Genomic DNA, 15,312 nt, shown 5'->3' with positions numbered 1-15,312 from the left:
ATGGGCTGAAAACTATCTTTTTGGAATGAATAAAAAAACATAATCATCAATTATATAGAGCTGTACTACATGTCTTTTAATATTTCTTTTAGATGCAATTTTGATATGAAACTATACCTGCATATTGGCATTTTATTTAGTAAAATAGGCTACAGAAAACATTCAATACAGAAGGCACTAATTCAGACTACTTTCATATATCTAAAACCACTTTTAATCAGACTTCATGACCACAAACTGTATGTGGAATGTCTCAACACAGGACGGTTTCTGTTGTACTCAGACCTCAGAATTTTGCACGTTACAACACTCAGGATCAAAGTACGTTTCAGTACAGATATATCATTAAAGTCACTATTTGTGTTTACTTTTAGCACTCCTCAATTTTTGTGTAACCAAATAGACTGCTAGATAATGCATACTTATTTAATAATACCCGTCAGAGAAGTCAGTGAAGATAGCTTCTTCTGCGATTTAAAACTGCAAACTGAAATGATGACTGTATTAAAGCATGCAAGAAAATACCTTCAAAATCTACTCTTAATTGCTCTAAATTTAATTCTGCCTTGTGTTCATATTCTTCACAGCATACTCAAAATGTATCTTATAATGCTTTTTCTCATTGTTCATAGTTAGATAAAATTATTTTTAAGCATTAGGCTTTCTAAAGAGATCTGGGATATTACTCTTCATTTAAAATATGCCACTCAATGACAAAGATTTCATTTCTGAGCTTTTATACTTAAATAATGCATTGTGATGATTACATTTTTCTTAACTTGATAATAGTTTGTAATGAGGACAAGTCCATATTTCATTTTAAATAGAATGTTCGGAACCTTAGGTGAGGCAGAAAGAGGCTATCACAGTAGTTAGGCAAAGAGTCGCTCTTTTCCAGTGTTTACATCAGTCAACGCGTTATTTAATTAACAGGCTTAATATGTGATATAGCATAGAAAGCAGAACTACTCTGTAAGTTTTTTATTTTATGTTTTTCTTTATCTTTTTGAATCTTTAAATAGCCCCAAATGTGATGATGATATGTTAAGTTTTATAGTGGCCCTGAGTTTTAAATCCTAGCATAAGATATCATATATCTTATGTTGATAATGGCTCTAGAACCTATTAGGTATGAAGAAAAACAGGAATTAGAATGGAGTACTCTCTGCATATCAAACATTATGCTAAGCAATATTTATTGAACATTCTCTACGTCAGACATTTGTGCTAGGTACTGTGGCTTCCATTACATAAAATAATATCTCCCTTGTTCATATCACTTCCTTTGGCTGGAGAAAAAAGTCAAAATTCCATAACGCTTAAAAGGAATGTTCTTTATTTGGAACAAAATGCATGACTTGGCCAACAGAGTTTATTTTCAGTCATGTCTAATAATGTGAATTCGTATTTTTATCTAGAGTTGGGTGAATTCAGTTTCTGTTTTCAGACCAACTTTTTCTCTAGACTGAGCTAGAAAAATAATAGTAGACATAAATTCAGTCAAGATGAGTATGAATTGAAATCTACCTTACTGGTCGTTTCTAATCTTGTACGTGGTAAAAGCTGATTGTGTATTACTCCCATCTCTCCCTTTCCACCTGGCCACTGGCATGCTCTCATCATGCTGCAAGGCTTAGTTTAAATGCCAACAACTGTCTTTAAGGCTTTCCTTGTCACATTCAGATAAAACTCATTCCTTTCTCATTGTAGTACTCCAGCACTTCTTACAAATCTTATTATCAGACTTACTCTATTACAAAGTTGGTTGCAGATTAGTTTTCCCTTCTGCCCAATTTGAATTCCCCAAAATCCTCCCTCAAGCCTCTCACAGACTCTGACCAGGGGCCGTTCAATGAACCTTTGCTGAATGAGTAGAATGTGGAATGGAAATACTCCATTTTGAAGTCTGAATGTTTCAATGTAATTTTATGTTAGAGTAGATACTTTTTTACTTGCCTTTTAAATAATTTAATCTCTCAAAAATAAGAGATTTTGGACACATACACCTTTATTTTACTACAAAGTTTACCTGATTATTACATAAATCTTAAGATAAAGTAATTATGCCATGTTGAAATTTATAATTAAGAAGGTAAATGACATCTGGAGAGAAATACATATATATGTAAATATGCTGTAGACTTCAAGAAAAGTTCGGAGAAAAGTTTTTTCTTTTTTACCCCTAGCCTGGATGACTCATGCAAGATGAAAAAGTCTGAAGATAAAAATTTAATTTTACAATCGCAGGATACAGAGAGAATGGGAAGGATCCATGGGTTCAGGATGACTGAGTTTGTTCAGCAAAAATGTACTGAACTTTCTGATGAGTTCCGATTTTCAAAGAATAAGCATTTGGAAAAGTGATAAAATCCTCATGCACAATTGGAGACTGGGTGGTAGTAATTTTGCTGCTTTAAATATGGCTGATGAACCATAATTAATTAGGCTGACTTAATTGACCAATGTTAAATTTAATGGAAAGTCTCTAGTAAAGTGCTATGGAGTTCAGTACTTTTCCCATCCCAGGCAACATTAGTTTAGAAGGGGATGTAGGAGGGCAGGCTTATTAGATCTGCATGCAACATAAATTTGGGTATTTGAGCGAACTCAATAGGTGATAGCATCTATATCTATAACTCCTTCTACAGCGTTCAGAAAGCTGGGTTACAATCAAGATGAATCAAATGGAGGTAATTTGAAAGTCTACATTCATATTTTTAAAAACAATGACAAAAGCTCAGGTTGGAGAAAATTATGGACTTTTGGGAAAGGATCTAAAGTTATAGTATTCTGTAGTGGTAATTACTTATCGTAGTGATCTTATTGTTTGTCAGAACCATCTTTGGTAGTGTATTCAGTTCTGAGGGTTACATCTTAGAAGGCACTGACAAAATTAGAATACCTGTAGGATGGTAAACAGACTGATGATGTAGGGTTGGAGAACGATTTTGCATGAACAACAATTGAGAGAATCTGGAATGTATAACTCAGAAAAAAATAGAATTAAATGTGAAATGCTAAACATTTTCTAAGGTATAAATGTTATGCCTATGTGAAGAGGCACATGGGTTATTGTGTTTCGTTCTGTAGAGCATAATTAGAAAGCATTGTTGAAAATCATTAAGAGGTTCAAAACAAAGGAAAATTTAGTGATGAGAACTAAGAGAGGACCTAGTCTCACCAAGCAGGAAGCAGCTCATTTCTGAATATATTCACATAGAGCTGCATATCAAGGAGGGTCTAGAAGGGGTTCCTGAATTAAGCAGGAAGTTGGACTAGAGACACTTAAAATCTTTATTCTAATTTTTAGACGTTCTTAACCTATGCTTAGCTATCATAGAGCTTTGAGTTAAGAGTGAACAGTTCAACAAGCATGCATCCTACAGAATGGCCTATGTTTTAATTACTCAATCCCACCAATACATTATCATTATTGCCTCTAATTTCCACATTTCAAGAAACAAAATAGCTTTTTGTAGCTAGAAGAGACATAAGAGACTGTAAAGAAATTGAGGAGACCAAATTAAATGATGTCCTGAAAATGCACAGAAAAATAATTATCCAGATTGATAACATAGAAAATTTATATTATTAAAGAAATTTTAAAGAAGCAGGATATATGCATCATAACTGGGCAGTGTAACGTAGAAAGAAAAGCGTTAAGAATTGAAAATCAAGTCCTGGCTCTGCCTTTTACGAGCTGTGTGCCCTTGGGTAAATTGCTTAGCTTACCGGAACCCCAGTTTCCTCACTTGGAAAATGGAGGTAATAATAGGCATCAAATGGAGTTTTATGAGAGGTCAAGTAAGGGAGATAATACAAGTGTAAATAACTTGTTGACTGTGAAACACTTTACAAGGCAAGTAGTATCTTCTCTGATGCATCAGGCTTAGTTGCTCCTTGTTATATACTGTAAAATGCTAGTCTCCTAGGACCTGTCAACTTGTGTTACCATTATTTACTTAAGTCTAGATTAGAGTGAGCTATGTCCTAGTATGGACAGAGGAATTATAGTATTTTTTTGTAATCCAAAATGAATAGCTGACAATAAATTTCTATGGATGCTCAGACTATGTTAACAAGAAGTTTGTTGCTGAAAGAGGGAAATTTCACATACTTGTTTTACTTTTTTGTCATTTTAACTTATAGTAAAAACTTACATTTGGTAAAATTGAGCAAAATGTGACTGGGTCATATTTTGTGTGTGGGTTTGTTGGTGCAAGTGAAGCATATCATATTTCTAATATTATTTTTTAGATAAGTGTTGCTTATTTGATGATGTTTTTCTAAGGAGTTCAAAGATTTTGTAATAAATTATCTCCCTACATTCGAAAGGATCTCTTTGAACATATTCTTTAGCACAGCTTATCATCCCAACTTTTCAGATGAATACTGTAAACAAAGACATGAATGGCCTTATCCAAGGTCCCTAAACTTGTTCCTGGATGGACTAGAAAAAGAACCATCTTTCTTTCTGTTGGTCTGAAGTGTTCCTTCCTTCTTTAGATAACTACAGATTTTAGGAGCTGAAGTTCAGCTCAGTAATGACATAGTCAACTGTTTATTGAGCAGTGTGCAAGCACTGTCATTTGTAACATTCCATTAAAAACCAGCAGAGATTCTGATGAGTGCAAGCACATTAATGCATAACGTATTAATTAATTAACGTAAGGACAGCTTTCTAGGTTAAAGTCAAAAAATAATACTAAGAACACTAAATTGAGAGCAAGTTGGTTTCTAGGTTCTGACAGTAAATCAAAGCTACTTTTGCATAGACTCTGCAGCCAACTCTGCCCTCAGACGTTCCAGCCATTCCCACTACAGCCGCTGAGAACCGCATGCATGAACTAGTGGGCACAAACTAGTTCTATATTTATGGATGTTTATTTTAATTTCACAAAATAGGAAGAATTTTGGTTGGTAGTAAATACAGGTCTGCATACAGCCAGAATAAAAAAGGTGGGCTTCTGATTTACACAGGCAATGTAAATAACAAGTTCTAAAAACAGAGAAGGAGTCCTGTATCATTTCCTACAGGGTAGGGAAATTAGTTTGACTACTGTGCAATGGAAAGGGCATTTCATAATCTTTCTCTACTCTACATGTCTGCCCCCTCCCTTACAGTCCCAGGCCCGGCCCCATTCATAAAGTCACCTCAGAAGAACTTTCCTGCCATATTAACTGTAGTAGTTCTTGCACCTTACAGAAAAGAGTTCTGAAAGAAAAGGACCTTTAGAAACAGTAGCTACCCACATATATAATAATAATTGAAGCCCAACTCCAACTGACTTCAGATGCATACTAAAGGAAGCAACAAACATCGAATTTATGGGTCCAAAGTACTTCTTTCCACCAATCAGAGTATTTTTAGCCTAATCTTAAAAGAATGTTAGGGTGCTCAATGAATGGCTAATGTTTTATTTTTTATTTTTGCCATTCTTTAACTCATAAATAGTAATTTATTTCTTTTAGGATGTGTTTCGGACTCATATACCCAGCTAATTCTATTTTCAAAGGTTTGAGGTTTTATTATTATTTTTTCCCTCCAAATAGAGTCATGATAAATATAACCCTCATTCTATGAAAATATTTCAGGTCGGCTCCTCCTCCTCATCCCCCCACCTAGATAATCTCTCAGTTTCCTCCCAGATGAGGAAACAGAATGACTAATGAGTGACAGATGGACAGTTCACAGATACAATACACTCTGTAATCCAGGAGCCACAGGTCTTCCTATGTGTTTAAAGGGTTAGGGCCGGAGTCAAGAGTCTGCAACGACAATCTTTAATTGGAAAAAAGGGAAATGCCCTCCTAAATGCTCTTTTTCCACCTCCCTTGTTCCTGACAGTAAGTAATGGCACAACTGTTCTAAAGTATTCCTCTTCAGCTTTATTTTGTTTAATTCAGTTAATTCAGTCTGTCATTAGAAAGGCTTGCAAGCTTTAGGCCTGATGATTACTCTCGGTGGGAGGAAGCAGTGCCACTGCAGACTTGTGTTCTAGACAAGCGCTCCTTTATACAATGACGGGGGCCTGCCATGGTAAATGAAAGGCTCTTTAAAGAGCGGCGAGGGACTCTTTTAAGCAGACTGCTACCACGTGCTTGTAACCCTCCAGCATAACTTGCGAGGATGAGACAGCAGTGTGTTCTGCTGCAAAGGGGACTATTGTCCTCATTAGCCTCAAGCAAATTGAGCCTCCTTTTGCTGAAATATAGTAGTATTTCCAAAGGATTGTCAAGCAAGAGTTTCTAAAATTCTGAACACAATAAAAGGATTAAAATAAGGGTCTTGAAGTGTGGAATTTAGAACCCTATCAACCCCTCACCCTATATCAACATCCCAAATCCCAAAATAAAACTCTAAATCTTATGCATTGCACAGTATTTGGAGGAAAAATAATAAATCACAATGAGATCAAAATTCAATAATTGAATGCACATTAATGAAATGAACATTTATTAACAAACTCACAAGAGTTTGAGTTTTAAAATTTGTGACAGTTGAATTCTGATACATTTGTCTACATGATGAAAAAGAAAAAGGATGACTGAAAATTATTAACTTGATCAAGATTTACGAGATTTTACCATGGCCCATTTTAAAGCCTAGGAATGTTTTGCCTTTTTAAAAGAGAAGACGAACACAGAGTGCTTCACATTTTTTATGTGTGCTGCTCAGGTCTGCCTGGTTCGTTGAAGGGCTGATTTACATTCTAAATCCAATCTGTATATTCTGTCATAAAATAAATACTTCTGTTTCTCCGTATCTCATCTACATAAGAGATATAATTTGAATCTGAGAAGAATTAAATAAACCAGATTAATATTTTGGGGGCATAAACATGTTTACTAGTTCAACAAAGCCAAATGTACCTAAGAGAAAGGTCAAAGGATACTTCATTCCCTGCTGAGCAAATGCTCAGGAAGCACATTTGTCTACATTTTCCTGTCATAACAGGAAGAGTGTAACTTCTTCCTTTCCACAATAGCTTAGGTTTTACCTCCTAACTCCAATATTTTCTCCCCCAGGGCCTTCCAAATCAATCCTTGCAAGACAGAAGGCTGTCTCCGTTACAGTTTCCAAACAGTTACATTTGTTGAAATGTTATTTAAATGTTAGTGATTTCTTCAGCTAAACTGTTCCAATTTAAAATTAAAAGTCGAATTTCCAAACATTTAGACTGGTTCTCTAATTCGTATTAATGGTCCAACATATTTCAAAGGAAACACAAATACATATTACTTATGAAATTTTAATTTATTTCCTTAATGATGTCATTTATTTATTTATTTTTAAATTTTTGCCAAAGCCATTATTCTCAGAAAGTATGCGTTTCCAAATTGCCTTCAACAAGAATACATTGGGATGTAAACTGTAAAAATACTTCTAACATAGTAATTTTTGAAGTAGTTTCATTTTGAACTTAAATGTTAAAGAAGTTCAGACTGCAGAGGACATGGCTTTTGAAACAATTAGCATCACGTATTTTAATCTACAGTTTGGAAGAAACTTCTTGGTTTATGTAGTCTATTTATAATGTTAATATTTTTAGTGTTGGTTTCTCAGTAACACAATGTCACACAGTTTGTTGCATTTGCAAAGCTAAAGGTGACTTGTAGCAGACAGATTGGTGTGTGCATGTATTCACAGAGGTGAAAGGGGCCATTCAGTGTCAACTTTCTACACAAAATGAGATACAATAAATAAAAGCATTAGATTTTTTTTAAAAATAACAATTTTAAGTAGAAATTGTATGAGATACACAAATTAGAACTGGAAACAACAAAAACCCTTGAGGCCCTCAAGTTCAAAGACTGACAGAATTCTAGAAGAGACAATTATTCTTTTCCTTGTAACAATTTTGGCCTCTCTCAGATTTCCTACAAAAGGAAAGTGAATGAATGACTGATGGCAGTGGGAGCATTATCTTTCAGGCAGTAAAAGAGTAGACCTAGCTGACACAAATATCACACACCAAATGGCATAAACAGTAAACCTGTGGCACACTATTGCTGTGATCCCACTACATGGAGGGGAGACTGTGAATTATTTTCAAATTACTAAGGGATAAAATGGAAATGAATGGCCTGAGGTCACAGCTGTTAAACATACATCTGAGCATTCTGCCTACTGTTTTTTTTTTTTTCTTTTTGGAAACTCTGAGAAGTACTATTTAGGTCATTTTCCCTTTTGGTTTTCTTTTTCAACCTCTTCAATCACCAGCAATTCCAAATCTTTGAATAAAAACTTTTCCCTTGGTAATTTTAAGATTAATAAAAGAATGGTTTAACTTATATGCATGAGGAGCTTTTAAGAAGGCATCCCCAACATGCAGCAATATACCCTGTAATTCAATTCTAATGGGTACGATGTCCTAAAATAGGACTATGATACACCCTAATTTTACTTATCTGAAATAAGTTTAGTATAATTTTTAATACAAATGTTGGGGAGGCAGGCAGCTGTTAAGAAATGAAACTAAGAGAAAACAATCATCAGTATCATCACTATTATGGGATATTTGCAGGCTTATTTTGGAATTAAAAACAGGAAAATCACTAATTTTTCACTGATTGAGCTTTTTATTCACTAGATCTGAAAGAGATTCCAGATACTTACTGATTAACTAGTACGATTCTTCTGTAGTAAACAAAAGAAAAACTAGCCAGTCTGGAAAATCTGTTTGTGGAGGTGGCAAAAAAAGTGCATTCAACAGTGGTGACTGTATCTTTCCTCTGTTCTCCAACTTATGTTTGGAACTCACTGAAAAATTATTTTTTGAAGCAATTAATTTCTATTTCTCAATTATCCAGTTACTCTTATTTAAAGAGTGAATATATCTCTCTTTCAACAAATTTTCTATTAGGTTATAAAAATAACTCCCAAATTTAGAACTGGAACTTGGTGAAAACTAGTAAAGAGTAAGAAATAACATTTTTTCTTTTTCAAGAGTCACTTGAGGGGATCTATACATCTCTTTTTATTTTTTTAGTTTAGTGTTTAACAGACCAGATTTAGTTTAAAAACACGTCAGTAGGTGGAAACTCAGAAACTGCATCTACACTGAACACATTTTTCCTGCTATTTTTCCTAGTTCATTTTATGTAATTTATAATTCACATAAAGAGACTGAGATAGCGACATGAGAAGAGGAAAAGTTAGAAAATGTAAAAGCTATGAACTCCGAATTCTTCTAGTCATAAGGGGATTCTCCTGCTCTATTAACAGGAGAATGTTGCTAATTGTCTTTAATTTGTGCTCCAGTTATTGCACTGATAATTACATGAAGTTTTGTTTGCTGGCAAAAACTATTAGTGTGCCAGATCTGATGAAAGAAAAGAAAACTTAAGACATTTAAATATATTTCTCCCTTAACTTACTATTTTAAGTCCTGTGTTATTTGACAAATATTTAAATACATTTTTATAACAAGTTGCACAAATAAATTTGGGTTTACCTCTCCTATCCTTTAAAAGTAGGAAAGCTGAAATTTTCAAATACAAACATATAAGTAAATAGGTTTAGGCTAAGCATGCCTAATTTTTATATATGTTTCTTCCTAATATAACAGATATAACAGATTTCTAAATATATTATTTGTAAAAAGAGTCATATAAGGACAAGACTCATTTAAAAACTGTTGAAGGATTCAAAATTACAGCTAGGTAAGAGGAATACATTTGAGTGTTCTATATCACCAAAGGGGGACTATAGTTAATATATCTTACAGTTTGGAATAGCTAGAAGGAGGATAATGGATGTTTTCAACACAAAGAAATGATAAACTTTTGAGATGATCAATATGCTAACTACCCTGATTTGATCACTATACATTATATGTATTAAAACATCATTGTGCACTCTATGAAAATGTACAATTATTATTTGTTAATTTAAAAAAATTCAAAGAAAGAAATGAAATTTAAAAACCCCAAAACCATCTGTGCATAAGAACCAGTTTGAATTTTTTAAACATTTGCATATATATGCTATTGTAAAATAAATTGAAAGTGTAAAATTAAAAAAATACTATTTCAGGGAGCATGATTAAAAATTGGTACCATGTGAAAGAGGGTAAGATTATGATTGCCTAACTGATGGAGGTATTTCAAGGGTAAAAAGAAAAAATGCCGACTGAAACTGTAGTGTTAGCATAAGCTGGAAGCTGGTAGTGATAAAAATGGTGAAAAGTAGTTAAAAATAATTTGGTCAGTAACATGTATTTGAAAATAGGTCCCACAAGTGTAAAATTTAGGAAACAACTTCTCCCCAGCCTTGTCATAAATCCTTCTCTGCAAATGTCCTGTGTGATCTTTCCTTCCTGTCCACAAACGATCCTCTCTGCATCAGCCCATTCCTGCTCTGATGTCATTCCCTAGCCCCTTGTTAGCTTCTGAAGGCTCCTTTGTGCTCCTGCTCTACCTGTTCCACTTTTCTCCATGTCCTCAATACCCTTTTTAGGTAAAACCCTCATGAAATGAAGGTTTACTTAGCACTCCTTATTATGCTACACAGCACAAGAGTTGTTCTGATAGAAATCACATTAACTATAATAGCTAATGGTTCAAAGAATTTGAGTCTTAATAGAAATAGCTAATACGTAAATTTATTGAGCACTTATTATGTCGTGGGTGCTTTACATTTATTGCCTGATTCAATTTTATCTCAATGACCTAATGAGGAAGGTACTAATTTTTTGTAATCCCCACTCTACTGATGAGGGAACTGTTGAAGTTCAGAGGGGCTAAGTAACTTGCTAGAGGGTCAAACAGCTAGTAAGTGGCAGAACTGGGACCAGAACTAAATTTGTGTGTCTCTAAAAACTGTGCCTCTTAGCCATTTGATTATACTGGATGTAGCATAATGTAATTGGGAAAAGCAGTAACATAAAACTAAGCTCTTAGCTATTATATTACACTAGATGCATCATGACATAATTTTAAAAAGCATGATTTGTTTTCTGTTGAATCTGAGAGATTTGGGCTCAGATCTTGGTCACTTCCCAGTTTTAACTGTACGATGTTGAGCCAATTATTTAGAACTTAACAGGACCTTCAAAGCTTTGCATGATCTGGGTCCTGTCTAGCATCCAATCTTTTCTCTCACTTCTCTACAGTTATACACCAGGCTCAAGTCCCACTGGAACTTCCTTCGGCTCCTCAATCAAGCTCTTTCCTCTCTTAAGGAGCTTTGCAAATAATGCTTCTGGGAATGCTGTCACCTGCCTAATTCTGACTCATCTTTTAGCTCATCTTTTAGCACTTTCTCAAGCCTTTCTCCAACCTTCATGTAAATAAAGTACCTCCTATTATTCTTTCATAGCCCATGCAAGTGAAGTGTTTGTTATATATTTTCATATTTCATGTCTGTTTCATTCGATCAGGGGTCCATAAGCTGTAACCTGCAAGCGAAATCCAAACGCCCTGTTTTTGTCAGTAAAGCTTTACTGGAGCACAGCCACACAAGTTCATTTACATATTGCATATGGCTTTCAGACTCCTAGGGCAGAGCTAAGTGATTGAGACAGAAACTGTATGGCTCACGAGGCTAAAAATATTTGCTCTGTGGTCCTTTACAGAAAAGTTTTCTGACCCCCCCGCAAAACAGAGGATAAGCTAGATGAGATTCTTGTTCACTACTGCATACCTAGTGTTAGGTACACCGCAGTCTAGTAATATTTGTTGATTTCACAAATGAATTATTCAGCCATAAAATGGGACTTATTAATAAAAATTAATTGGAATTATATATATCTATGTAGTTCTTGGCATATAATTGGCAACTACTTTTATTAAGTTGTCTGAAAATTTCTGTAATATAAATTAACAATTCATAATGTTATTTTTACATACTTGCTTAAGAAATCCATGTTGTTTAAGCATGAAACTAAGAAAGAAGTTTTTGTAAGCTTGGAAATGTCAAAAAAAATTTAAATAAAAAAGGCTGTCAATTTTTATTCTCACCTAAACTATTTTATGTATTGAAATTTCTGAATTTTAGCTGTTCCCTACTTCCATCATGAAAGACAGCTAAAGTAAAGGTAATATTCAATTTAAACAGCATTCTGTTCACAACTGTTTTATTTCTTAATGATATACAACTTATCACATCAGTGCTGTAATATTTCATTTCACACTTCAAGTCAGTATTTCTTTTTCTGGCAAAAACATACCTTGTTCTGTGTATAGCCAAATAAACAAGTGCAATAGCAGAGCAGTTTTGGACAACTTTTAAGAAAAGATGATAGTGAGCCATTGTGTGAGGTTCTACTAGACAGTCTATGGTGGGGCAGCTTCAAAGAAGGCACAACAGCTAACATTTTTCTTTGGAACATGTGAACACGTAGTTGAAAGAAAGTCCAGGTTAGAGGTGACTCTACACAGTATGGGATGCTATTTCACATTTGCTGGTTTTGTTTATCAGAAGTGACCTACATATTTTAGGCTTTTTCCCAAATGACTCTTAAAGCCTCTCTCATAGTAGGTGAGAGGTGCACAAGACAAGCATTTATATGTAAGATGTCTAAAATTATTAATAGTCATCTAAAATAATCACTGAAATATATATTCAAACATCACAGATTTCAGTTTTACTAATTCTGTTTAAAATTATTGAACTTGCAGGCCTACTATATCTAACGACTGGAGAAAAGAATAAATATATCCTAAATACTAAAGAATAAAATCAAGAAATCTATCTTCAGAATTCAAAAAAATGATGAGTCAAAGTAAGCTGAATATAAATAATTTTTCTTCTTCTAAACTTATTATGACTTCTAACATGAGAGTAACAGCAATTGTATTTGCAACTGCATTTAAACAAAGAAAAGATGTTCAATTATTAGCTCAAAAGTATGATGTTAAAATTCTTTTTTTTGTTGTTTTTTTCCTTTGTTGTTGTTTTTTGAGATAGGGTCTCACTGTGTTGCCCAGGTTAGACTGCAGTGACATGATCATGGCTCACTTCAGTTTGACATTTCGGGCTCCAGTGATCCCAAAGTAGTTGGGAACACAGGTGTATGCCACCACCCCACTCAATTAAATTTTTAAACTTTTTTTTAATAAGAGACCACATCTCCCTATGTTGCCCAGGCTGGTCTTGAACTCCTGGGCTCAAGTGATCCGCCTCCCAAAGCGCTGTGATTACAGGCATGAACCATGACTTCCGGCGTTAACATTCTTGTATCCCTAGAAATCCTGTCATTGGCTACAACATGGGTGAAACTAACTAGAGGACATTATGTTACGTTAAATAAGCCAAGCACGGAAGGACACATTTTGCATGTTCTCACTCATGTGTGGGAACTAAACATTCTTTTTTTAATTGAACTCAGAGATAGAGAGTAGACTGATGGTTACTATAGGCTGAAAAGGGTAGCTTGGCATGGAGAGAGGAGGGGATAAAGAGGGAATGCTTGGGTACAAAAATAGATAAAACGAATAATATCTAGTATTTGGTAGCACACAGGATGACTACAGTTAACAAGAACTTATCATATATTTAAAAATAATTCAAAGAGTAGAATTGGGATGTTCCCAATACAAAGAAATGATAAATGCTTGAGGTAGGTATACCTCAATTACCCTGATTTCGATCATTTCATTATTTACCTGTATCAAAATATCACGTGTCCCGTATTATATACAACTAGTATGTACCCATAATAATTAAGAATTGAAATTTAAAAAATCTTGTATTCCTGTGTTTTGTTTTTCTTTATAAAGCATAATAAAGGCTTATGAATTCAACCTGCAAAAATTTTCTTCTAACTTTGCAAGCAAAAGAAGATACAATGAATCTCATAAATCTAAAAATTATCTGGTATTGGTAATAAAGTGTAAATGCTAATTCATATGTTTTTGACTCTAGTCAAAATAGGTTCTGGTCCAATTAACAAGGTCTAACCAGTGTTACATGATGTTCAATACTTCAGTCTTAATTTCAGTTTCAGGCTATAGGCCAATTAAAAATTAGTGGTTTTCTATGGACGCAACTATTGCTTTTGGGCTTGGTTCACAGCAAGAAACAAGGTGCATAAAAACACTAAAGGAATCCACCATAAATCTTAGCATTATTCATACTTTAGTTCAATATGCAGCCAAAAATAGTTCAAAAGTCCTGTGTACCTTAAAAGAGATAATAATTTAGAGAAGTATAAACTTGAAAACCTGAAAGTTTCTCTACTTTTTAATGGCATACTGACTTCGATGGTATAAATAATAATTTCTATTCATCATAATTTACACACGAAACAACATTACATTTAAAAAAAATGAATCAATCAGTTCTAGTCCCATTTATATGTCCAAGAAGACCAAAAGGGACAACAGAGGACGTGAGCTTGTATATTTTTGGGGAAATTATAGTCTGGTGGCTGTTCCCAAGGATGTTATGTGCCTTCTTCAGTGTAACTGGGCAGTAGGCAAAACACTCTTCTCTTCCACAGTCCAAAAACAACTTCTCTGCAGCTTCCATGATCCATATGAGATGGGTGGGACCCAGCAGTACTGTAATTTCTCCCAGGACCATTATTTGATATTAACGTTAGATAAACTACTCAGCTGTCCTTACATAGCCTAACTAAACCGACTCTCTCCAAGTGTGAAGAAAAATAGAGTCAAATTGCAGGCATTCGTGATACACAAGTCTTTAATGCTGAATTGAGCATTTGAATGTGTAAAGTCTTCACAACAGATTAATTGTATCACACAGACATTATCATTGGCATTCCAGAAAAAAATTATATCACCATCTGCCTCTATGTTTATCAAATTCAGATTTACCATGATATGAATTAACTGATAGTTCTTGCCTATATGTTTTAAGTTATTAATATCTTGTGTGGGTGTCTTCTTTGTTGTTGTCAGCACAATGTTAAAATGTTTTGGATGTCTTTCAAAATCTCTTTTACTATGAATAAAAGGAGAGCCATTTTTATAGAGGGTATTTACCCTATATATTATAAACCTTTAAATGAATGACCACAAAAAGTCTAGTTCCCATGAATATAAGAATATATTTGTTTGATGATGTGTGCAATGTAGCAATGTTATGCTGATTAACTCTTAATTATCAAGCTATTCATGTCACACAAGTACAGTTCCCATTTAAAATTCATATTGAAGTGAAAAGTGAATAATCACAAATGTGTAAACTGTATTTCTGACAGATAAAGTGACTTTTTTCTCCTTTATACATATGAGACTATCAGCATTTTAACTGGCCACATTTAATTAACCCAAACTTCTCTTAATAGATGCTTACATATTCAAAATATTTTCAGTACCCTTAACATATGTAGAGATAATATA

At 34.0% G+C, this 15,312-nt stretch overlaps 1 protein-coding gene across 50 annotated transcripts in view; it reads right to left on the bottom strand.

The window, feature by feature from the left end:
- The window catches only part of MEF2C (myocyte enhancer factor 2C), a 177,141-nt gene that overhangs the window by 85,412 nt on the left and 76,417 nt on the right, over nt 1-15,312 (bottom strand). The gene's annotated exons all lie outside the window — the stretch shown is intronic.

Source organism: Callithrix jacchus, chromosome 2 (genome assembly GCF_049354715.1).
Source record: "Callithrix jacchus isolate 240 chromosome 2, calJac240_pri, whole genome shotgun sequence".
NCBI lineage: Eukaryota > Metazoa > Chordata > Mammalia > Primates > Cebidae > Callithrix > Callithrix jacchus.
The sequence above is the reverse complement of the archived record's forward strand: the minus strand, read 5'-3'. Positions and strand labels throughout refer to the sequence as shown.